This window comes from Schistocerca piceifrons, chromosome 3, assembly GCF_021461385.2.
Source record: "Schistocerca piceifrons isolate TAMUIC-IGC-003096 chromosome 3, iqSchPice1.1, whole genome shotgun sequence".
Classification (NCBI taxonomy): domain Eukaryota; kingdom Metazoa; phylum Arthropoda; class Insecta; order Orthoptera; family Acrididae; genus Schistocerca; species Schistocerca piceifrons.
In genome coordinates, this window is record NC_060140.1 from 271,135,843 (window position 1) to 271,162,627 (window position 26,785).

Genomic DNA, 26,785 nt, shown 5'->3' on the forward strand with positions numbered 1-26,785 from the left:
TGTGTGAAAAACTGCATTACTGCCACGAGCAGTTAGTTAAAGCCTTGAACAATTAAGCTATGCAGTAAAATATGAATCTCTACACCCCAGAAAACAAACTGAAAACGCTGTATGATGTTTAATAGAAGCACCACACAGAAACATGCTTATATAAGCTCAGCCCAACTGAAAATAAAATTTACACAGCTATTGTTCAAACATTAAATAATATGTAATGATTGGTCAGGAAGCTATCCAAGAATTGACTAGCGTATTTGGTTTCGGAGTATAGTTCCAAGCATTGCAGATATGTTCCCTTAGATACATAATCACTGACTTTGAATCTGTAAGAATAATTAAACCAATACTCTCTAAGCCATACCTTCTTGAACCACCAAACAGAATAGAAGTTCAAAGTGTAAATTGCACTTAATATTGCAATTACAAAGCCTCTTGGTATCACATATTCCAACATATATATCACTAACATGTCATTTAGAAAACAACGATCGTCCACAACGGTAGTCGTCGACTCAACTTACTCCATTTTAATTTCGTGCGAAAATTTATTATTTATTGCAAGTATTTGGCAACTGCAAAAGGTAATGAAGCCAGTTAACTGGTTGTCCCATCTCATAGATGTATTTAGGTGCTTCATTCGCCATCTACAAGTGTAATGAGTATCGTGGCAAGCCAGGTAGCAGTTGATTTTACTAACCGCAATAAACCACATGGGTTCTCTAGATGCTAATACAATACATGGTTCTCAAAATGAGGGATGAAATGTCAGTCTCGCAATACACTAGTTTCAGCGAAACAATAATTCATTTACAGCTCGGAAAAGGTTGAAAAGTTTGAATCTACAACATGACGGATGGAAAATATAATGTTGGCTCCTATAATCAGCTTCGATGTAATAAACAGTGAGCGACCTATGCGGTTTCATTTCGCGGTGCGCAAACATGTTCTCGGGAGACTGGACATGGAATAATCGTATCTGTGCAGAACTTTTGAATACTCGTCTGAAACAAGCTATACTTTTTCCTAATAGTTATCATGGCAAGTAACTGCAAATATCTCGCCAGATTTCATCATCGTTTTAGAAATTCCGAACCTGGTAATCCCAACATCGGACAAAGCCAGCGTTCTTCCCAAATAAACCAGGGCAGCACTCGACGAAACAGAAACGCAACAGAAAACAAAATGCTGAATGTCCATTCAAACTAAAGAGCCTCGTGTTCCGAAAAACGTGAAGGCTCCTCATTGCCTGGTGGCCAATACCAACATCCAGAGATGTTAAATGCCTAAGTATCGATAAAAACAGATTGTTCAAAGAGATTATTTCTAATATTGGAAACTCACTCTACTGGAAATAAGCAAAGTATTGCAAAGATAATGATGCGGTTTGAGAAAAACAAAATAAACTTGAAGAAAAATGAAACTGCAAATGAATAGGCACCTTTCAAGTTCAAAAGGGGAATATACGGTCTTGGAGTAACCTGTCTGATCCCTTGCTCTGTTGTCCAGACCATGTGTGCAATACGTTGTGAGGAGTTTCGTAACATCATGAATAGAGCCTCAGCATGCGTTTGAGACATGGCAAAGAGTTCCTCAAGACAATTCCTCAAGTAATTTGGCAGCCATTCGCTTCCGCGCTACAATAACTATAAGATATATTTGTACCCCTGGGGATCACATCTCGTATTCATTATGATGGACATCACTTCCAAATACAGTGAAAGTTTGCTCATTTAATTCTTGTTGTGTGATGAATAGATCCTTAAAGTCTGTAAATATTGGAATGATGTTTCACGTGTAACGCTCGTGACGCATGAGTAATTGCAGCTCTTTGCCCCATTTGAGATAAACATGGATAAACATGAATGACTCTATAATAAAATCATTTGAAATAACACTTTGTTGTATTGTAACCAAGTTACCCAACACAAAATTGAAATGAAATGTCTCGCAAATTTGAACATCATGCTTGAAAATACCTGTAAAAAATAAGATTTTCCTCTCCACAAAACGAGGATTGGTAGGGTATCCTGGAAGAGTTCAACTACGTCTTCTTCTTCAGATAGTTCTTCACCAAATATTGGGTCCTTATCTATACCTGAGCTCTTGTCATGATGTGAGAAGTATGAATCTGACGCTGAAGACTAATCAAGTGGCCGTTTGATATGTTTTCTTTCTTTTATTGACACTGGTGTAATGAAATCTAGCTTACGTCGTTTTGTTTCTGCAGCATGCTTTTTTCTTTCTGTGGCACATTTTTCTTTCTCATAAGGAAGCTTTTCTTTTCCCATGCATTTTTATTCCATTCGTTCTTTAATGTGTGTCGGCGTCAGAAACACAGATTCCAGTGCTTTTCCGGGAAGTTTTCCCTAAATATTTATTTCAGGTAACAGAACTATATCTTCGGGTGAGATAACCTAACACAGTGTGTACTGAATGTCATCTTTTTCGAGGGTTTTCATTGAACAATTATCATCACGTTGTTGGAGCTGCTGGGATTTAACCCAAAACATCTTCAGGGATTTGCCCTATTTCGACAATTTCTGAAAAATGTGCCTTGCTTATTTTCGAGACCAACAGGAAAAATTGTTTCCACTCGGAAGTAAAACTTAAATGCAATAGTCTCGACGAGTAATTCATTGATTCTTCTTTTCAAACCTTACATTATGAAATGTTCAAAGTAAAACATCGGAAAAGTTACGTGTAAGTAGTAGGAAACAGTCTTATCTCATTTTTTCTACTCTGGAGCGACCTGCTGGGACGAAATTTCTTGGAACGATAACTTACAATAAAACATATCTTCCACCTGGTGCCGAACTCCTGAGTCAATGGAATGGCAGTCGATTCAAAAACTGGCTCCGGTTTTTGCCCCATAAGGGGTAAGAGTCTGGCAGTAGTGTGGACTTAAGTACTTATAGACCTTATTATAATTTATTAATGACATAACCTTTATGCAGAGCGGCTCAGAATTAATGCCACAGAAAATTACTTGCATTTCAAATCCGAAAACATCACGTAACAAAATCACAATACAAATATTGTTTGACAAAAAGGGACGGGACATCTTCCACTGATTACTGTTTGGGTAGGCGTTGATAACACATTGAACGTAGTCTCACAATGGAATGAGCACACAACTCGAAACAGCAAACCTATAACTAACTAGGTAATATACAGCTGTAATGAACTAAAGAACAAGAATAACATATAACGCTGTTATGCGGAAACTCAGGGATACTCTTACTAGACTAAAGCAACAAGTACAGAGAAGTCCCCCAAAAGCACAAATTAATTCAGCAGTACAAATACACACATCAAAATGTTTTGCGTAACCTCGGTTCCGAGAGTTTCGGAACCTGTGCAGAAAATTGGAATAGGGATCAACACAAACATCATTTACGCCCTTTTTATTGCTCATGAAAACCACACATTGCATGTTGTACCACCGTACACAGAGTCCTTCAGAGGTGGTGGTACAGATTGCTGGACACACCGGTACCTCTAATACTCAGTAGCAGGTCCTCTCGCATCGATGCATGTCTGTATCCGTCGTGGCATACTGTCCACAAGTTCACCAAGACAGTGTTGGTCCAGATTGTCCCACTCCTCAACGGCGATTCGGCGTAGATCCCTCGGAGTGGTTGGTGGGTCACGTCGTCCATAAACAGCCCTTTTCAATCTATTCCAGGCACGTTCGATAGGGTTAATGTCTGGAGAACATGCTTGGCACTCTAGTCGAGCGATGTCGTTATCCTGGAGGAAGTCATTCACAAGATGTGCACGATGGGCGAGCGATCTGTTCTCCATGAAGACTAAAGCCTCACCAATACTCTGCCGATATGGTTGCACTATCGGTCGGAGGATGGCATTCACGTATCGCACAGCCGTTACGACGCCTTGCGTGACCACCAGTGGGTTACATCGGCACCACATAATGCCACCCCAAAACATCAGGGAACCTCCACCTTGGTGCACTCGCTGGACAGGGTTTCTAAGGTGTTCAGCCTGACTGGGTTGCCTCCAAACACTTCTCCGACGATTGTCTGGTTGAAGGTATATGCGACACTCATCGGTGAAGAGAACGTGACGCCAATCCTGAGCGTTCCATTCGGCATATTGTTGGGTCCATCTGTACCGCAATGCACTGTGTCGTGGTTGCAAAGATGGACCACGCCGTGGACGTCGGGAGTGAAGTTACGCTTCATGCAGCCTATTACGCGCAGTTTGAGGCGTAACACGGCGTCCTGTGGCTGCACGAAAAGCATTATTCAACATGGTGGCGTTGCTGTGAGGGTTCCTCCGAGCCATAATCCATAGGTAGCGATCATCCATAACAGTTATAACCCTTGGGCGGCCTGAGCGAGGCATGTCCCCGACTTTTCCTGTCTCCCTGCATCTCCTCCATGTCCAAAAACATCCCTGTGGTTCACTCAGAGCCTGGACACTTCCTTTTTGAGAGCCCTTCCTGGCACAAAGTAACAATGTGGACACGATCGAACCGCGGTATTGACCGTCTAGGCGTTGTTGAACTACAGACAACACGAGTCGTGTACCTCCTTCCTGGAGAATGACTGGAGATAATCAGCTGTCGGACCCCCACCGTCTAATAGGTGCTGGCCATGCATGGTTGTTTACATCTTTGGGCGGGTTTAGAGACATCCCTTAACAGTCAAAGGGACTGAGTCTGTGATGCAATATCTACATTCAACGTCTATCTTACGGAGTTCTGGGAACCGGGGTGATGCAAAACTTTTTTTAATGTGTGTCCAAAGTAGCGATAATAATAATTTCAAGTAGTGCTGAGAAGGCCCTCTTGTTGTTGGAATATGGGATCAACGAAACAGCGTTCAACAGCTGCAGAATCACTAGATCACACACTAAATATAAGAAATCAAACCACCTAACGCAAGAAGGGCGCTGGTTTAATACACAATACTCCAGGACAAAAACGTATTTCAAGAGAGCGCAACTCGAACTTGCAGTGGCACTAAACCTAAGATAATCATACAGAGAACAACCCTGAATGGACACTAGCTGGGACAACATTAAATAGAACCACAGGGCAAGCGCACAACCACTGTGCCCATCGCATACCACAGGGACGTCTCTCTCTCTCTCTCTCTCTCTTTCTCTCTCTCTCTCTCTCTCTCTCTTTCTCTCCCCTCTCTCTGTCTGTCTTTTGGTGAGCTAACGTGCAGTGACCCACACCAGGATAGAATCCACGTGCGTATAGCAACACTAGTTATCACATGAACCAGGATTCCAGCCACTTACACGCTCCCGGCAAAGGGACCAACGTCGGCGTGAGCGGATAGCGGCTATCTCAGGCCCGGTCTCCCCACCAGGCTGCCCCACCCAACTTGCTACTCCGCCTGTGATGTCCAACCACCGTAATTGCTTTTCCTGTTGGCTTCATTCCTCACTGGCTCGACTCTCCGACTTCCTTCAGCTCCTTTGCAGGCAACAATGCGATTGTATGATCAGCCCTGCTTGTTGTTGTTGTTGTTGTTGTGGTCTTCGGTCCTGAGACTGGTTTGATGTAGCTCTCCATGCTACTCTATCCTCTGCAAGCTTCTTCATCTCCCAGTACCTTCTGCAACCTACATCCTTCTGAATCTGCTTAGTGTATTCGTCTCTTGGTCTCCCTCTATGATTTTTACCCTCCACGCTGCCCTCCAGTACTAAATTGGTGATCCCTTGATGCCTCAGAACATGTCCTACCAACCGATCCCTTATTCTAGTCAAGTTGCGCCACAAACTCCTCTTCTCCCCAGTTCTGTTCAATACCTCGTCATTAGTTATGTGATCTACCCATCTAATCTTCAGCATTCTTCTGTAGCACCACATTTCGAAAGCTTCTATTCTCTTCTTTTCTAAACTATTTATCGTCCATGTTTCACTTCCATACATGGCTACACTCCATAAAAATACTTTCAGAAACGACTTCCTGGCACTTAAATCTATACTCGATGTTAACAAATTTTTCTTCTTCACAAATGCTTTCCTTGCCATTGCCAGTCTACATTTTATATCCTCTCTACTTCGACCATCATCAGTTATTTTGCTCCCCAAATAGCAAAACTCCTTTACTACTTTAAGTGTCTCATTTCCTAATCTAATTCCCTCAGCATCACCCGACTTAATTCGACTACATTCCATTATCCTCGCTTTTCTTTTGTTGATGTTCATCTCATATCCTCCGTTCAGGACACTGTCCATTCCGTTCAACTGCTCTTCCAAGTCCTTTGCTGTTTCTGACAGAATTACAATGTCATCGGCGAACCTCAAAGTTCTTATTTCTTCTCCATTGATTTTAATACCTACTCCGAACTTTCCTTTTGTTTCCTTTACTGCTTTGTTCAATATACAGATTGAATAACATTGGGGAGAGGCTACACCCCTGTCTCACTCCCTTCCCAACCACTGCTTCCCTTTCATGTCCCTCGACTCTTAAAACTGCCATCAGGTTTCTGTACAAATTGTAAATAGGCTTTCGCTCCCTGTATTTTACCCCTGCCACCTTCAGAATTTGAAAGAGGGTATTCCAGTCAACATTGTCAAAAGATTTCTCTAAGTCTAGAAATGCTAGAAACACTAGATCACACACTAAATATAATCCTGCTAACAGGATGAAAAGCACCACAAACAGACCCTACTGTCCGTAAGAGAACCCCAGATGAGCGCCCCTTGCCGACACAGTAATGAAGACCACCGTCTAAGGCCCGACTGCCCCGTCCGGCTCGCTCACTGCTCAAACCGAGGGCCGTCCGGCTCCCGTGCTGGTCACACCAGGCCTTCGCTCGAGCCGCGGACACACCGAACTCCACCTGCGACGGCATTGTCGGGAGGCCGCAACGCTCTACTACGAAATCTAGGCTACCGTGCAACCAACTTATTACTCGTCTGCGCCAGCAAGTGGGCGGGATTTTGAACGTGCCGTCATTCACGGTACACTCTTTCCATTACATTTTGGAAGCATGCTGTTAGGAATGTTGCGGTGAAACCACTTAGGTCATGAAATGAAAACATGAATTCAGTTATGATGACACAATAGGACGAGTTTTCCAGTACTATAGTAGTCTTCCATGGTACTGCAAAGTGTCATCAATCTGGAAGGTAGCCACTCAATAACCTGCATCACTCTACAGTTTTCTATCATTTTTTTATTGCGGTAGATGTCTGAATGTACACTCTAAGACAAAGAAAATTATCCAAATGGGACAGGTTTGGTTTGGGTTGTTTATGGGAAGAGACCAAACAGCGAGGTCATCGGTCTCATCGGATTAGGGAAGGACGGGGAAGGAAGTCGACCGTGCCCTTTCAAAGGAACCATCCCGGCATTTGCCTGGAGCGATTTAGGGAAATCACGGAAAACCTAAATCAGGATGGCCGGACGCGGTACTGAACCTTTGTCCTCCCAAATGCGAGTCCAGTGTGCTAACCACTGCGCCACCTCCCTCGGCAAATGGGACAGGAATCGGTAGGAGTGATATACATTTACAGGCAAACAAATGGTTATAATTTCATAAAAACTGGATGATTTATTCAAGAGAAAGAGATTCACGATTTGAGCAAGTCATTAACACGTTGGTCCACCTCAGGCCCTTGTGCAAGCAGTTATTCGGCTAGTTATCAATTGAAAGAGTAGTTGGATGCCCTCCTGAGGGATATCGTGCCAAATTCTGTCCCATTGGTGTGTCAGATCGTCAAAATCCCGATGCTCCAAGCATTCTCAATTGGGGTGATATGCGACGATCTTGCTGGCCAACGTACGGTTTGGCAAGCACGAAGACAAGCCCGTGTGAGACCGGGCAGTGCCTTGCTCAAATGAAAGCCAAAGATTGCCTGCCGCGAAGGGCAGCAAAACGGGGCATAGAATATCTTCGACGTACAACTGTACTGTAAGGGTTGTGGGGAGTCTTGCTATGAAAAGGAATGGCTCCTGAGATGAACCTCGGGCTCTGAGATCCTGTCTGACGATTGCTCGGTCATACGGTCTGTCGTTCTTTCGTCTTTCTTGGTCGACCGACTCGTTCTTGACGCTTTCTTCGGCCGTGATTCGTCTGTTCCTCTCAACACCGTGGAATAGTGGGATCGTTCCTGTTCAAATGTTGCGCGATTCATCTGCTACTCCAACCGGCTTCTTTGAGCCTAGCTACTCGTCTTGTCTCAAATGCTGACATCTGTATATATTGTTGAAGCATCTGTCTGAATAGAATTCGCAAATATTATGTATGCTGTGGTATCGACATACCCCTGCTTACTATCCCAGCAGCTGAATGACAAAATTGCGCTGCAGTGTTACACATTCAGCCATCGGCCACCAAAGTTTCCAGTTTTGCATTTTCCTTCGATACCCGTATGAATATCAATTTGTGACCAATTTGCATAGCTCCTTCGTGGTGCGTTATTTCTTTTGTCGTAGAGTGTTTTTGACAGCTTAATATCTACTAACTAGATCTCCCATTGAGCAAAAAATTGGTTCAAAAAATGGCTCTGAGCACTATGGGACTTAACATCTGTGGTCATTAGTCGCCTAGAACGTAGAACTAATTAAACCTAACTAACCTAAGGACAGCATACAACACCCGGTCATCACGAGGCAGAGAAAATCCCTGACCCCGCCGGGAATCGAACCCGGGAACCCGGGCGTGGGAAGCGAGAACGCTACCGCACGACCACGAGCTGCGGACAAAAAAAATGGTTCAAATGGCTCTGAGCACTATGGGACTTAACATCTGTGGTCATTAGTCGCCTAGAACTGAGAACTCGTTAAACCTAACTAACCTAAGAACATCACACACATCCATTCCCGAGGCAGGATTCGAACCTGCGACCGTAGCGGTCTCGCGGTTCCAGACTGCAGCGCCTAGAACCGCACGGCTACTTCGGCCGGCAACTTCGTTTCAGTCATAAACCACCAGCAACAAAGTGAACTGACTTGGGCATGAGCCTGTTGGTGATACTACTCGCCGTAGAGCGTTGTGGATTGTCACAGGGGATAAACAGGCTGCAGTGCAGTAATGTAATGCTGGACAATAACAAAAGATGGTTACTGGAATCATCATAACGAGGTATGGAAGATGCTATCCTGTGTGTTAGACGGCAGATGTGTGGACGATCCTCGTGGGCTTCACTCTGCTGCGGCCTTGTACAGAGAGGGCGAGTAAACTTCATACATCTGAAGAAGGTGACCGATACCACCTCATCTCGTGAAACAGTGACTTGCTCCGTGTATGTGGCTACGCGGCACTCACTCGGCTGTGTCCACCCACTTGCGCGCAGGTTGCAAAGCAGTGCACTGCATTTGTGGGGTGAAGCCGCTTGAAGAGCGTTTGTTCGCCCATTAATTGCTTGTCGAGCAGCTCAGTTTCGCTCGGCTGCCAGTTGCCTCATTAGCCGTTACGTGGCCGAACATTCACTGATCGATCCAACAGGAGTACAAGGTACCACGCTAGTAAAGAAACGTGGTCGTCACATGCGCCGTAACAAGCGTGAGAGCTACTGGGGAACAGAAGCAGCGCATGTTTACTGCACACTACGAGTCTCTGCAGCCTGTGCGCAAGTTAGCACAGCCGGCTCAGCACCATGTGGTCGTACACAACTAGCGAGCGGCTGTGGCATTTGGCAAGACAGTATCAAGGATCTTTGGCAACTTCCACCGAACTGTACGAAGTTGTTTTTATCTATTCTTTATTTATTGGCCTATTTCCTACTCCATACACTCTGCTTGTATGTTAACCACCGGCCGCTCTAGCCGAGAGGTTCTAGGCGCTTCAGTCCGGAACCGCGCTGCTGCTACGGTCGCAGGTTCGAATCCTGCCTCGGGCATGGATGTGTGTGATGTCCTTAGGTTAGTTCGGTTTAAGTAGTTCTAAGTCTAGGGGACTGATGACCTCAGATGTTAAGTCCCATAGTGCTCACAGCCATTTGAACCATTTGTATGTTAACCGGGGGCCTAGAAACGACGGAGAGGCTCCGTCCCCGCCGCAGCCGCTGTGGTCCACAACCCCACGACGACTACCGCAGTCCATTTCACCCCTCCGCCTCCCCACACCGAACCACTCTTTCTGGGTTATTGCTGGGTTATTGTGCGGTTCGGCCCCCGGTGGACACCTCCCCCCCCCCCCCCCCCCTCGCCGCAGGGAACGTCTCACATCAGACGAGTGCAACTCCTATGTTTGCGTGGTAGGGTAATGGTGGTGTATGCGTACGCGGAGAATTTGTTTGCGCAGCAATCGCTGAGGCGGAACAATAGCAACCAGCCCGAATTCGCCGAGGAAGTCGGAAAACAGCCGAAAAACCATCCACAGACTGCCCGGCTCACCGGACTTCGACACAATTCCTCCGGGCGGATTCGTGCCGGAGATGTTAGACTACACGGCTAACCGGGCGGGCGATAGATTGTTACTACTAGAATACTTTTGTTTGTTTGAACACATCTGCCCCTCCCCCACCCCGCCCCCCTCCACACACACACACACACACACACACACACACACACACACACACACACACACACACAAAACATACACAAACCCATAAAATCACAGAAACTTTCCTTTCATCGGTTCTCCGAGTTTCCGTGGCGTAGCATTGTGTAAAATCACACTCGTATCTGCGACCAGAATCCACAGGCAATAGACGGGGAGTGGCGCAAGAGACAAATCACGCGATTCACTGCTCAACCGATTAAATCGTTAGTCGTTTATTGGCGCCCGCCTTAATTCTGTCCACTGCTACACGTGTAAAGTGTGAGTCTCCCATTTCATGTCGATCTTTAGTATTACCCTGAAATCCGTTCTACAGATTGGAAAGTTGCACAGGTCACACCAGCACTCACGCAAGAAAATGGGAGTAATCCGCTGAATTACACACCAATATTACTGCCGTCTATTTTCAGTATGATTCTCGAACGTATATTGTTTTCGAACAATATGAATTATCTCGAAGAAACACGATTTGTTGATCCGCATTCAGCACGGATTCAGGAAACACCATTCTTGTGAAACATGGTTAGGTTCTTTTTTTCAGGAAGTAATGAGTGTTATCGAGAGGGAACGTCAAATTGATTCCATATTTCTAGATTTCCAGAAGACTTTTGACACCGTTCCCATGCCTTTGGAGTATCGTCTCAGTTGTGCGACTGGTTTCATGATTTCCTGTCAGAAAGGTCACAGTTCCTAGTAACTGACTGAAAGTCATCGAGGAAACAGAAGTAATATCCGGCGTTCCTCAAGGAAACGTTATAGGCTCTCTGCTGTTCCTTACCTTGCTAACTACTTGGGAGGCAATCTAAGAAGTTCGCAGATGATGCTGTCTTTTACCGCCTTGTAAAGACCACAAATGATCAAAACCGATTGCAGAATGATTTAGACAAGATATCTGTGTGGTACGAAAAGTGGCATTGACTCGAAATAATGAAAATTGTGAAATAATCCGCTTAAGCGTTAAAAGGGATCCGACAAGTTTCGGTTAGACAATAAATCATACAAATATAAAAGCTGCGAATTCAGTTGAATACTTAGGGACTACAATTACGGATAACTTAAATTGAAACGATCATATAGATAACGTTGTGGGAAAAGCAAACCAAAGACTGCGATTTATTGGCGGAACACTTGGAAAATGTAACAGTTGTACTAAAGAGACTGCCTACACTACGCTTCTCCGTGGAGTGTTGCTGTGTGGTGTGGGATCCGCAATTGATTACAATATGAATGTTGCTCATGCCGAAGCAATCGCCTTTCTACATGGGCCATCAGTGCTCCGTGGTGAACGTGTTCATTTTGCACTCACTGACGACTCCGTGGACGTTGGTCAAGCATCACTATTGTTTGCATCGATTCTTCACTACCCTCTCTGGTAAACAGTTTGGAAAACTTTCGACCCCATGACGTAATCGACTTCCGCACCTTTATGATTGACGGAGCACATTGAATAACTTCAAAGAAGGCAACTCGTTCTGAATTACGACGAAACAGGGGAGACTGTGCAACGGATATGACATGCAAATTGGAGTGGGAGTTATTACAACAAAGATGTTTTTCGTTGCTGCAGGATCTTCTCACGAAATTTGCATCACCAACTTCCTCCGTCAGCTGCGAGAGAAATTTGTTGGCGCCCACCTACAAGGGGAGATGTAATTATCATAATAAAATAAGAAAAATCACAATTCTCACGGAAATATTTAAATGTTTGTTTGAGCCGCGCGCTGTTTATTAGCTAATCCAGCCCCTCACCACTCCACCAGCCAGCTCCCAGCGACCGCACCGTTCCAGCTGTCCGTCTTTCTATCTGTCAGTTAAGAACCCTTTTTCGCAGGAACGGATGTACGTATCAAGTATTTAAGTCTATGATCCCTTGGCGACGTAAAAAATTGCTTCTAAATCAATGTAATCAAATGATACTCCCAAAATTGGCGATCTTTTACAGAAGCTCGAAATTTAGCGCAGACTTCAATGCGAGATGCTTATAATAGTTTCCACGACGAAACTTTGTCTCGAAACTTGGAAGAAAATCCAAATTGACTCTGGTCGTATGTAAAGTATATTAGCGGCAAGACATAATTATGCCTTCTCTACGCGAGACAGTGGAAGTACCATCGATGACAGTGCTGCTAAGTCAGAGTTGCTAAACGCAGCCTTCTGAAATTCCCTCACAGGAGAAGAAGTAAATATTCCAGAAATCGAATCCAGAACAGCTGCCAACATGAGTAACGTAGAAGTAAATATCCTCGGAGTAGTGAAGCAACTTAAATCACTTAATAAAAGCAAGTCTTCTGGTCCAGACTGTATACCAGTTAGGTTCCTTTCGGAGTATGCTGATGCAATAGCTCCATACTTAACAATCATATACAACCACTCGTTCGACGAAAGATCCGTACCCAAAGACTGGAAGGTTGCACACGTCACAAGTATATTCAACAAAGGCAATACGAGTAATCCACTAAATTACAAGCCCATATAATTAACGTCGATATGCTGCAGTATTTCGGAACATATATTGTGTTAGAACATTATGAATTACCGTGAAGAGAACGGTCTATTTACACACGGTCCACACTTATTTAGAAAACATTGCTCATTTGAAATACAAATAGCTCTTTACTCACTTTAAGTGTTGAGTGCTATTGACAAGGGATTTCAAATTGATTCCGTATTTCTAGATTTCCAGAAGGCTTTTGATACGTTACCTCGCAAGCGGCTTGTAATCATATTGCTTGTTTATGGAATATCGTCTCAGTTATGCGACTGGATTCGTGGTTTTCTGTTAGAGAGGTCACAGTTTGTAGTAACTGCTGGAAAAGTCATCGAGTAAAAGAGATTTCTGGCGTTCCCCATGATAGTGTCATAGGCCCTCTGCTGTTCCTTATCTACAAGTACATAAACGATTCGGGAGACAATCTCAGCAGCCGTCTTAGCTTGTTTGCAGATGTTGCTGTCGTTTATCGTCTTGTAAAGTCATCAGAAGATCAAAACAAACTGCGAAACGCTTTAGAAAAGATATCTGTAGGATAGAAAATTGACAATTGACACTAAATAGCGAAAAGTGTGAGATCATCAACATGAGTGCTAAAAGGAATCCGTTAAACTTCGGTTACACGATAAATCAGTCAAATCTAAAGGCCATAAATTCAACTAAATATCTAGGAATTACATTTACGAACAACTGAAACTGGAAAGAACACATAGAAAATGTTGTCGGGAAGGCGAATCACAGACGCGTTTTATTGGCAGAACATTTAGAAGATGAAACGGATCTACTAAAGAGACTGCCTACACTGCGCTTTCCGTCCTCTTTTGGAGTGCCGTACTGCTACGCAGTGTAGGATCCTTACCAAATAGGAGTGACAGGGTACATCGAGAAAGTTGAAAGAAGAGTAGCACGTTTTGTATAACCACGAAATAGGGGAGAGAATGTACCGGACATGATACGGGATTTGGGGTCGACATCTTTTTTTAAAAAAGGACACCGGATCTTTCAAGAAATTTCAATCACCAATTCTGTCCTCCCAACGCGAAAATATTTTACATAGGGAGAAACGATCATCATAATAAGATAAGGGAAATCAGATCTTGCACGGAAAGATACAGATGTTAGTTTTTACCCGCGGCCTCTTCGAGAGAGGAACAATAAAGAGCTATTGTGAAAGTGGTTCGATGAACCCTCTGGCAGGTACTTAAGTGGGATTTGCAGATGGAAGTTTTTCCCTGATATCTTAACAGACGTCTGTCTTTCTGTCTCTTCTTCTTCTCAGTGTGTTCCATATATTCCTTTCCTCGTCGATGCACCCAAGTAATACGAGCACCACCTGCCGATGATTTAAAGGAGGGTTTCGTAGTGGCAACAGCTTCTCTGTAAGGGAACGCGTAAAGCCCACTTTAATCTATTAGAGATCACTGGAACAGCGGAAAGTTCCACGGGACTGGAAGAAGGCCCAGCTCATAGCAATCTATAAAAAGGGGAGAAAATCGGATGCACGTAATTACCGGCCAATTTCACTGACATCGATTTGTTGTAGAACGTGGAACATATGTTATGTTCAGACATAATGACCTTTCTAGACTCTGACAAGCTCATCTGCAGAAACCGGCACTGTTTTAGGAAACAGCTGTCATGCGAGACACAGCTGGCCCTCTTTGTGCATGATATACCACAGGCTGTAGATACCGGCTCCCAGGTTGGTGCCATATTTCTCGACTTTCGAAAAGCGTTCCACTCAGTTCCGCACTGTCGCTTGCTCAAAAAAGTGCGAATTTACGGTCTATCCGATGACATATGTGTAATAGGTCCGCTGCTTTTCACGATTTGCATAAACAATCTGGTTGATGGTATTGACAGTGGCATTAGACTGTTAGCCGATGATGCTGCAGTCTACAGGAAAGTAGTATAAAGTAGTACGACACGAAAGTTGTGAACAAATCAAAGCGGATTTGCAGAAAATAAATGCGTGGTGTAATGATCGGCAGTTATCTGCGCATAGCGAGGCGAAAATCCCCATTAATGTAAGAGTGCAAAACAAATTCCCAGTCTTTGGAAGCGGTAAAATCCGTCAAGTTTCTGGGTGTGACTGTTCGAAATGATCTCAAATGGTATGATCAGATCTCACAAGTAACGGGCAAGGCGAACTCTAGACTGCGGTTTATTGGTAGAATCCTGAAGCGACGCAGTCCTTGAACAAAGGAAATTGCTTACAATACGTTAGTTTGTCCAGCCTTAGAGTATTGTTCGTCTGCATGGGACTGTTACCAGTTGGGTCTCATTCAAGACATTGAGAAGGTCCAAAGAAGAGCGGCAAGATTCGTGACTGGTACATTTAGCCATCGCCAGAGCGGTACAAAACTCATACATAGTTTGAAGTGGGACACGCTTGCAGATAGACGGCGCGCTAAACGGAAGGGGCTGTTCTGAAATCCGATCTTCGCCGAGAATGTAGAGCATATATTATTACCACTGCCGGCCAGAGTGGCCGAGCGGTTCTAGGCACTACAGTCTGGAACCGCACGACTGCTACGGTCGCAGGTTCGAATCCTGCCTCGGGCATGGATGTGTGTGATGTCCTTACGTTAGTTAGGTTTAAGTAGTTCTAAGTTCTAGGGGACTTATGACCACAACAGTTGAGTCCCATAGTGCTCAGAGCCATTTGAACCATTTTTTTTATTACCACCAGCTTTCAAAACGTGCAATAATCACCATTCAAAGATAAGAGAAATCAGTTTCTGTAAATGAAAGGTAACCTTTTCATTTCAAAATATGTGTGTGAAATATTATGGGACTTAACTGCTAAGGTCATCAGTCCCTAAGCTTACACACTACTTAACCTAAAGTATCCTAAGGACAAACACACACACCCATGCCCGAGGGAGGACTCGAACCTCCGCCGCGACCAGCCGCACAGTCCATGACTGCAGCGCCTGAGACCGCTCGGCTAATCCCTCGCGGCTTTTCGTTTCAAGAAAGAATACATTACACACGTATAAATGATACGTTTTTATGAGCATACTCGCACCTACTTTGCTAGTTGTGGTACGAGGTACCCTTCGCCACGCACCGTATGGTGGATTGCGGAGTATGTATGTAGATGTAGATGTAAAAAAAAAAATTACGTATTTTATCGTTTCAAAATATAATTTAGCATCCAAACAACGTGTTAAAATATGTTTCGGAAACAGTTGGTACATGGCGTTACTAAGCAAAGATTACAAAATAAAACCATCGACGTCTCAGTTTACAGAATAGAAAAAATACGTATACAGGCCAGCTTAATTTTTTACCTCGTACTTCCACTTTAGCGAAATCATATTCTGGACGCCTGAAGCGTTGGACGTGTCGTGACCCTGTTTCGCTCCGGAGAACACACCGTGCTTTTGGGCCACCGGGTCTTGGAAAACAGTCCACGGTGTGGGCATTAAGAGATGAGCTGCAGTGCTGATAAAATCAGAGGCATTCTTTGTATACTAAGCAGGAAGGAGACGGATGCGACACAGGCAGGCAGATTCATCTCGGCAGTATCACGTAGGCGGTGACCTGCTTACCCGAGTGGCTTCGCCGCCTGCTTTGTAAAGCACCGGGACGAAGTAATTCATACACAGCAGCTCACGATGCGACTTGGAACTCTTTTCTGTGCTTCAACGTACTTCTGGTCTGACGCGTATACCATGTACAGACTGGTGTGGCACCAAGGTAAGGAGTATTCTGAACGTGCAGGCCATCTTCCTACGTAGCTGAGATTTGCCGCCATGCTTTGTTTACTAGAGGAGCGAGCGTTTTTGCAGCAATATAGTTGTGAAAATAACAAACTTTCTGAATGTAGCACGTTCCCTGAGCACAAAATCAGACTCCAGGTGTGAGCAGTAAGTCCCCATTTTGCTGTGGGCAGAATCTGATCCTTGTGAGCAATGAATTTTCATTGTCTAACTTTTCTCTCTTATCGGGGATCTTCTGTCTATGATTCAACTACGTGTAAGTGATTAAAAAATCAAAACTTTACTTATGAGAAACATTCTTGAAAGTGACTTTTAAACTTCTTGTTTTCTTACAGTCTTCCTGAAAAATGTGACGGGGTGGTCTCAGACTTAAGCTAAAGTTCCTATACTGCCGTTCTCTTACTGTAACTGGGTTTTTCCTGAGTTTTTTTACAATGAGACGCTATGGACTACGGTTATTTCTACTTTCTCCTTTCTTTTCTTTCACATTTCTCGATGTTTATCTCTTTTTTCTTCTACCCAGGCGGCTCCAATCTACTTCCTGCGTTTTTCGTGGAAACCTTTTAAGTCCTGCAGTTTCTCAATACCTTGTGGAGCAGTTAGGAGTTCCTTCATGTCCCGTCCAACTTCCTTGCACCAAATGATCGATTTTTAATTTACAACGTAAAAATACCTGTTTATTAGTAGCATCTTTTTTATTTTTATTTATTCAATATTTTATATGGTATCTGATACGTAAATTCGTGTATCTATAAGGGTTTTCCACACATATTTTTATGTATGGTTGCTATGGCCAGAGGGATCAATATCTGTGTAAAGTAAGAGGAACGGACAGTTGAAGGGAAGCAGAAAGACGAAAACAAAAAAAGGTTCAAAATGGTTCAAATGGCTCTGAGCACTATGGGACTCAACTGCTGAGGTCATTAGTCCCCTAGAACTTAGAACTAGTTAAACCTAACTAACCTAAGGACATCACAAACATCCATGCCCGAGGCAGGATTCGAACCTGCGACCGTAGCGGTCTTGCGGTTCCAGACCGCAGCGCCTTTAACCGCACGGCCACTTCGGCCGACCAAAAAAAAAAAAGGGATTGATATGAGAGTTTATAGATATCGTGTGTATAAAAATGAATATGTGAAAGACTCAAGGACGAACAGTGAAAATGTTTTACAAAGATGGAGTAAACAACGCATGACTCAAAGCGATTAAAGTTGTTACGTTTCTGCAACCGTATTATGACCACAGACGGACTGGTGTGAGCTGTAAAGAAAAAAGAAAATGACTTTTTATTCAATTACGGTACGGAGTAATTAATTACTATACATTAATTCTGTGAGGCCATAACATGTCTGATTACTTTAAGTTTCTTTCCTGTTTTATAAATGATAATGTTCCCACAATAACATATCGGATGTTGCAATCAAATACGACTGAAAATCGGCGATTGTGAGTTAACTGAAATATTAGTTCCACCCGGATATTCCTTCAAACACAGCTCCGAAATCATTTATTCTTCTCAGAAAGTTTGTTCATGTCAAGCCAATTTGTGGCCTAAAAGCGTCAATTATTATTTTATTGTGTATGCGCATAAAAAAAGGAAGGGGAGTGGCGGGGAGGGGGGGGGGGGGGGGCGGAGACACGCCATCTTAGCAAAATCAGCCAAGCCAGAGACTGCAAAATCAGTCGCCATACTGATGCTTCACAATGTAGGGGAGGCCTCTTACCCTTCACCTAATATTGGTGATATTATTGGCGTCAACATTGGTCAATATCTATGCGACAGCACCTACGCACTGGTGCCAACATCCAGCTGATTTCCCATAGAGGCAACTTAAACATGTCTGACGTACAGATCGCGGCCGGTGCATTTGCAGATTTGAGCGCGAATAATTGTATTTTGCCACTGCAAAACTAAAACAAGAAAACATGGAGAGCTATAGCACTTTAGATCATTTGAAATCAGTAAGTCTTAAATAAAGTATAAGATCATTGGCATACCAAATACACAATGTGATCAAATGTATCCGGACACCCCCAAAAACATATGTTTCTCATATTAGGTGCATTGGCCTGCCAGGTACTCCATATCAGCGACCTCAGTAGCCATTAGACATCGACATCGTGAGAGAGCAGAATGGGGCGCTCTGCGGAACTCACGGAGTTCGGCCGGCGTCGGGTGATTGAGTGTCACTTGTGTCATACGTCTGTGCGCGGGGTTTCCACACTCCTAAATATCCCTAGGTCCACTGTTTCCGATGTTATAGTGAAGTGGAAACGTGAACGGACACGTACAGTACAAAAGCGTACAGGTCGATATCGTCTGTTGACTGACAGAAGTCACCAACACTTGAAGAGGGTCGTAATGCGTAATGGGCAGACATCTATCCAGACCATCACACAGGAACTCCAAACTGCATCAGGATACACTGCAAGTACTATAACAGTTGGGCGAGGGGTGAGAAAACTTAGATTTCATGGTCGAGCGGATGCTCGTAAGCCACACATCAAGCCGCTAAATGCCAAACGACGCGTCGCTTGGTGTAATAAACGTAAACATTGGACGACTGAACAGTGAAAAAACGTTGTGTGGAGGGAAGAATCATGTTACACAATGTGGCGATCCGATGGCAGGGTGTGGGTACGGCGAATTCCTGGTGAACGTCATCTGCCAGCGTATGTAGTGCCAACAGTAAAATTCGATGGCGGTGATGTTATGGTGCGGTCGAGTTTTTCGTGTGTGTGGGGGGGGGGGGGGGGGCTTGCACCTCTTGTTGTTTTGCATGGCACTACCGCATCACAGGCCTGCATTGATGTTTTAAGCACCTTCTTGCTTCCCACCGTTGAAGAGCAATTCGGGGATGGCGATTGCATCTTTCAATACGATCGAGCACCTGTTCATAATGCACGGCCTGTAGCGGAGTGGTTAAACGACAATAACATCCCTGTAATGGACTGGCCCGCACAGAGTCCTGACGTGAATCCTATAGAACACCTTTGGGATGTTTTGGAAGGCTGACTTCGTTCCAGGCCTCACCAACCGACAATGATACCTCTCCTCAGTGCAGCACTCCATAAAGAATGGGCTGCACCTTCCAGCACCTGATTGAACGTATGCCTGAGAGAGAGGAAGCTGTCATCAAGGCTAAGGGTGGACCAACACCATACTGAATTCCAGCATTACCGATGGACGCCAGCGATGGTCGCAGCGTGTGAACCCAGCCTTACATGTGTCTTTGGGCATAGAGAAACACTGACACAAAAGTGAACAAAGCAAGAAAAAACCATAGTTAAAGACTTCTTCCTCTTATATAACAAAAACAAAATTATTTGTTGAAATGAATATTCGCAGCCGGAATCAACTGGACAAATGATAAGATTTTATTCGGTGTTGCATTTGTTTGTTTGCCGTTTTCGCTTCCAGGTTGGAGTTTTGAAATTACAACGTCTCAGGAGCAGTGGAGAAACATGCAAGCTCTTGAATTTTTGGAACTTTACCAACAAGAAATATATTTGTGGAATCAAGATACTATGAGCCACAAAAATCACAATGCCGTAGCGGAAGCATGGCAGACGTACGTACGCAGCACGCACATACAAAATAATCATACAACATTTTTATTTGTGTCACTATCCCCGCCAAAATTAAAATAGTCGTAATCTTCCAGTTCTTACCAAGGCTTTCGAGAGGTTTCCATAGGTTTTCAGATAAACGCCAGAACTTGTAAATCCATCCCAATGGGGAATCCTCTCTGTCCTACTACCACCTTGCATGGTAATCGGCTGAGAAGAAACCCAACTGTATAATGGACCGGATCTCAAACAGAACGCTCTACTTCTTGGCATGGAAAAAATGAAACATAGTTGTTTAATAAAACCTAACAAACTTAGATAAGAGCTTCCATGATACCTTGCAGCTAGCTGTACACAAAAAAGACATGAAAGTTTGTAACTGCTAATAAACTAATAACCAGTACGTAATATTACAACATTTGTTAGTAGAGACTGTGAATGTTACATGTGCGTTGTGAATGCAGTTTTCCCACCGAAATAAGGACAAGCAGTGAGAGAACATTAGTAAGAAAGTAAAAGAAAACAGGTCCTCGCCCCTATTTAGTTCCGTAAATCCATCCCCGACCTAGGACGGCGAACAATTTTAGCTTAATCTAGAAAAGCTGTTGAAGACTTGGTAGAAGTTTTCGTGTCCGTTCATAAGTCACATATATGGTCACAAACTTCGTACTAAACCATAAGTCACGTTTCCAACATACAGTTCTTGTAACAAATGTTAATGTTCATTCCATTCAAATTGTAGGCTCACATTAACAGCCTGCGTCCACGTAGACCCAGTGACTTAGATTAGATTAGATTAGATATACCTTTATTCCATAGATCCATGGTGATGAGATCTTCAAGAGTGTCTTAAAACAATAACACATAATACATAGTTCCACAAATATTGATTGAAATAGTGCTCATGGATGGACAATAAGTTAAAAAAATCTTAAACATTTTCATTTGAGAGGTAACAACAGGTTAGTCACAAAATGTGTAAATGGACCGTACGCTGAGGTGCATATGATATTTCCTAGCCTATAGTACCCACGCATTATCGGATGTAAAACAGAATGAAATTCTCATTTTGTAGCGGAGCGTTCACAGATACGAAAACTTCCTTGCAGTTTAAAATTATGTGCCGAAGACAGACTCAAACTTCGGACCTTTGCCTTTCCCCAGCAAGTGCTCTAAGACTTTTGTGTGTGTGTGTGGGGGGGGGGGGGGGGGGAGGGAAAGGAGATGAGAATGAAGCGACAGTTGGGGCAAAGTGGGCAGGGGTCGACTATCGAGGTCTGGCCACAGTGTTTCCCATCCCCGCCACCGAGGCTGTGGAAGAAAGAAGAAAGGTCGGCGCATTTATGGTGCGCTTTCCCATCCGCGGATGTCAGGAGTAGAATCGATTACAGGAGGTTGCAATTCAGACACTGCCGGAAGGGGTAGAAGCCCTCAGTTTCCACCACTCGCCAGCTAAAGGTCATCTAGCAAAGGCGCCTCGAAGATAGTTGGCAAATAAAAGTCGGTAATGTGGGGTGTGTTCGAGTGCTGCATGGGCTATTTGTAGAGAGGTCCAGAAGTTGAGGCGGGAGTTTGGCCCCTCACGGAATAGGTAACTGACCGCCCACCCCTTGACCCACGTAATGGCATGAAATTTTGGTGACGGGAAAATATGTGTCTTCCGGGTTTGAAACATTCACGGTTCGATCGCATCTGGTGGCACTTGAATGTAGCAGGCAGGCATTTGCTCCACGAATCGCCAGATGTCGTGTGAAGAGACGCAAATCAGACGGTGGTCATTAGTGTTGAGTTGCTGGCAGCATAGGCAATGAGCGGAATCCGACAAACCACTGTTGGACAATCGCTGTTGAGTATGTGACACCACAGCCATAGAGAGAAAGGGCTGGTGGATGGTATTCCACACTACGGGCCAACAGATGGAGAGATACTTGGTCTCCCGCATGTTATGGGGAACGGCGCAATAGTAAGTTGTAAAAATCCTCGGTTCTGGTCGGATGTGTATCTGGGAGTATGGTATGTGTGTAACTGTAGTCGACAAAAACGGCCGAAAAGTTAGACAAATGCGGAGCGATGTAGCTGACAGACACTGATGGTAAGGTAGACGCAGGGAGAACCTCAAGCGAGGTGCGAGTAAGGAATGTGCCCCTTCTGGTCCATTGTCTTCTCATAGTACTCATATACAAGGCTGCAGTTTGCATTCGGAAATTGGCAAATCCAAGGCCACCATCCTGGGAGGGGTGGGAGCTCAGGGTAAGTGCCTCATAATGGACTTTAATCATGGAACCAGCTGTGAGACAATAGCCAAGGGCCGCCTGGAGATTTCACCCAATCACTGTCGGCAGAGAGGGTACTTTATTGACATAACAATAATACAATAATAATTATACATATGTGGCCCACCTCCTAACATGATTAGTGGGCCATTTATTGTAACATAAGATTAAGTTTTTTTTTGCAGCTTAGATTACAATTTTTTGTTAGTGAGCTACTATTTAAATTCCTAAGGTAGTGTTAGATTCCTACAACAACAATGGGCAGTTTAGTTTTTACCTACTTCTAACCTAGAAATGACTACTAACTGCAGCGTCACAGGTGTGCCAGTAAATATATAAACCTACTTGGAGTGGCCAGGCTCCTCGAGCTAACCCCGGGGAGCATGCCCCTGGCACCGGGCCGGCCAAGGTTAGTAATCGCTGCAGTTTCCTATGTTAGTATTCTAAACTACGTCCTACTACTACTAGCTTAACCTACGTCATAGTTGGTAGGTCGGTGGGATAGATCCCATCCCCCTAATCCTATGCGTGGCGGTTTCCGACTGATGGAAGTCGGCCATTCCACGCACTGGCGGTATGGGACTGGGATCAGGTCGTAATCGGTTGGTTAAAGAGTTCTGTGTCTATTCTTCTTGATCCCTCAAGTATTCTATTAAGACCAAGGGTACTTGCACGACAGGGGCCAATTTTGATGCCCCATAACGATTAAGGAACTCAACTCAACACTTTGAAGTGTGCCCTGGGGACGCAGGAGGTTCTGGCGGATATCGTTGCAGATGACGTGAAACATTCTACTGAAATTCGTCACAGGTGTGCGAGTGATGGTGGGGCTAAAGGTAATGCCCATGTACCGGCATGTCCACACTAGCGGCAGGGGCGCCACCTCACCCTCCTGGAGCCCTCGAATGATGTACATCGCAGAAGATTTGACGACATTCTTGGCACTGCCTGCAGCAGTCCCGTAATATGAAATCAATTCAAGGCCTGTTGATGTGATGGAATTACAGTTCTCTTGAGATATATGAGTATCAACTTCATGTTTGATAATGGTAGAAGCTGAAGAAATGAATTAAAATTTATGCTGTGGCCGGGACTTGAGCGTGTGTCTCCTGCTTGCTAAATGAATGTTCTAACTATTATAGCGCCATAGCAGTGTGGATACTATCGCTACACAGACAAGCCTAAGCCAGTGCCCTCCCTAACACGAACTTCAAAATAGGCTGAAGGCATGTGTTGGGGAGAGCATTGGCTTTGGGTAATCCACGCTGCTGTATTAGATGTACTGCTATGGTGGTGTAAGGTTTAGCAACTCTGCCTAGTAAGCGGAGACCTGGGTTCAAGTCCCAGCCATTGCACAAATTTTAACTCATTTCTTCAGCATCTATCATATCGAATTCAAGGCCTGGGTGAATCTCAGAGCTGGAGTGGACGAGAAGGTCATCAACATATGCCAAGTAGTGAAAGGTATGGTTTCAAAGGGTAAGTCTGGAGATCTTGGTCGTCAGGCCCCCAATGAGAGGTTCTAGGGCAATAGCATGGAGGAGGGTAGAAAATTAAATCGCGGAGAGAAACGGCCCAGCCAAACGTCCACTGACTTGGACTGAGAACTGGCACCACTGAAAGGCTCCAGAGGACGTTGAAGAAAGGAGGTGGGATGCCCTTTGGGCTGCCACCAAAAACAGGAAATTGTGACACACTTCATCGAAGGCGACTTTTATCTATAGCGACGACCATTGCACGGAGTCTGCAAGCCGCTGCCATCGCAAATACGTCAGGGAATTCTCCTGTGTCAGCCTGTATTTTAACCTGCCTACCAGGCATCATTTGCTCTGGGGAGAGGTCGTGAGGGAGTATTTAGATGCATCGCCAGCAAACTGGAGAAGATCTTGTAACCTGCGTTGACTAACGTGAGCGGTCTATACTTCGTGACCGTCGTACCACAGGCTCGTATATGATGATGCCTTCATCAAAGGTAGGAAGGATTGCTTGTTCAGATGTGATCAGTTATTGGAACATATCCAACCACAACGCTGCTGTGAGCCCCTGAAAGGTTCAATAAAAATAAATTGGCAAGCTGTCGATACAGGGCGATCTGTTGACTGCACCCTTGTCGATTGCATTGCCATTGTTAAAGTATCTGACTACGTGGGTGAGGGTGCACGTGACGATTCAAGATGGAGTCGTCTGCCTCAGCATCAGCATTTTCTTCCTGTAAGTACGTTGATAGTGTTCGACGAAAGCGTTAACAATGTCATTCTGATTGGTCACCCGTGGGTATTACAGTTTACAGTCAAAATTACCCACAGAGCATTCACTAACAATAATTGTTTGCCAAAATATTACGCAGTTCCTCACTATACGCCGAGCTAATATTTCGAATACGCCATGCAGTATTATGACTTACAGAAAGAAAAGCACTTTTCACTTAGAGTACCAAAAACTGTCAATACATTCATCCATATCGGATATTCGTGATGGTACCAGCATATACTTTCTTCAGTTACACTGCTCTTCACATAAAAACGTGGCTGAGCACTTTCCTAAAACTTTTAGAGCAACAGAAGACACTTCCTCCCACTACCAAAATTCGATCCCGACTCCCGCAGAATTATTTCACCTAGTAACCGTTTACTCAGAGTGGGGCCGCTTTTTTTTCCTGCTTGTTTGGGATGAACTACAGCTGATGAGCGTTGTTGCTGGCTTCGCATATTTACGCACTTTCCCTGCTTAACCAGTTTTGAGCCTACATTTCCTTTTCTTTTTCTTCCAAACTATGGTTTCTAAAAAAATCGGAAAAATTTTAAAATTGCACCAACTTTATATGACCAAAGGGCTAAAGAAAAATGTATTATTTGTATTATTTCCTGGATATACGTAGATACCGGCTGTGTTACAAACAGCAATTCATACTGTATACGTGATGCAGTATCTGATTACATAACGCTGTTTACACCAATATATTTAAAGAAGATGGTGCCGCACAGCTCGCAAATACTTGAAAAACTCCATGATTCACCTTCTAGAGCTGCTGACAAAAGTTTCCGAATCATACATTCAGTTTCGGTAAATTTTCATAATTGAAAATATTATTTATATTACTTCCAGCTGACACACTTCGCATTGCTCAGGGTATTAACTTTTCCAGTTTTCTATTAGATACGAAAATAAAAAATGAACTGTGTTTGTAGTGTAATGTCCCGGACAGTTTCTGTGCGCTCGGCGCAGCTGCTTCGCGTGTCTGCAACGCCATTTTGTAAGCGTCCCTGTGGCGAGGTCTCTTTATAGTTCTTTAGATGGCGATTTTTCCCGCCTACAGCCGTTTGTGCTTCTCACCTGAATATTGTCAAAAGCGCTGACAGGTGTCAGGGATTTGCTTAAGTTTACTCCACTGTAGGAATGTCCTGGTAGTAAAGAATAAGACACAAAGTGTTGAGAAAAGATTTTTGTGAAAATCAAATTTGTGAGCAAACTAGCAGTATCATAGGTCTGACTTGTTTTGTAACCAAGTCTCAACATCCTATATTTCCTGTGAGAAAATAATGTACTCACTTTATATAATGAAATATCAATTAAAATTTAGACTATATTCGTTATTAATATTGATTTATAAAATTTCCATACATACAATAGTGTCTTTTGATGACAATTGTAAAGCTTATAATTAATGTGAAAGTACAATCATAAGATTCAGAACAGATATTGAATGCACCACACACAAACACACACACACACACACACACACACACACACACACAATTATGACCTACTCCATCACTTCATAGTCCTCTTTTATCATCGTTTTCATAAAGCAAATTCTGAGGCTTGAGACTCAGATAAAACCGCCGATATGTCTCTGAGTACGAAGTGCTACTACTACGTACATAACGTAGACATGAAATTATGTTGCCAGCCCTGGATATAACGAACAATGCAGAGCAAAAATATTATGCTTTGTGCCTTGGGGGTCATATGAAAATGAACCTGTGAGATATTGGTGAGACAGTTTTTCATGAATGTTTGTATACAGTATACAGTGTGGGACAACAGATATATACGTAGATGATTCAGCATAAGGTCAGCAGATGTCAGGATCATGCAAACATCTCCAGTCTCAAATTAGATAACGTTGTGCCTTAGGCACTTATAGTTCTCAGCGGCTCGTATTAAAACTTCATGCATGATGCGACATTTTTTATATCCATGTCAGTGCTTACGACGTCATTATCTGTTGAAATG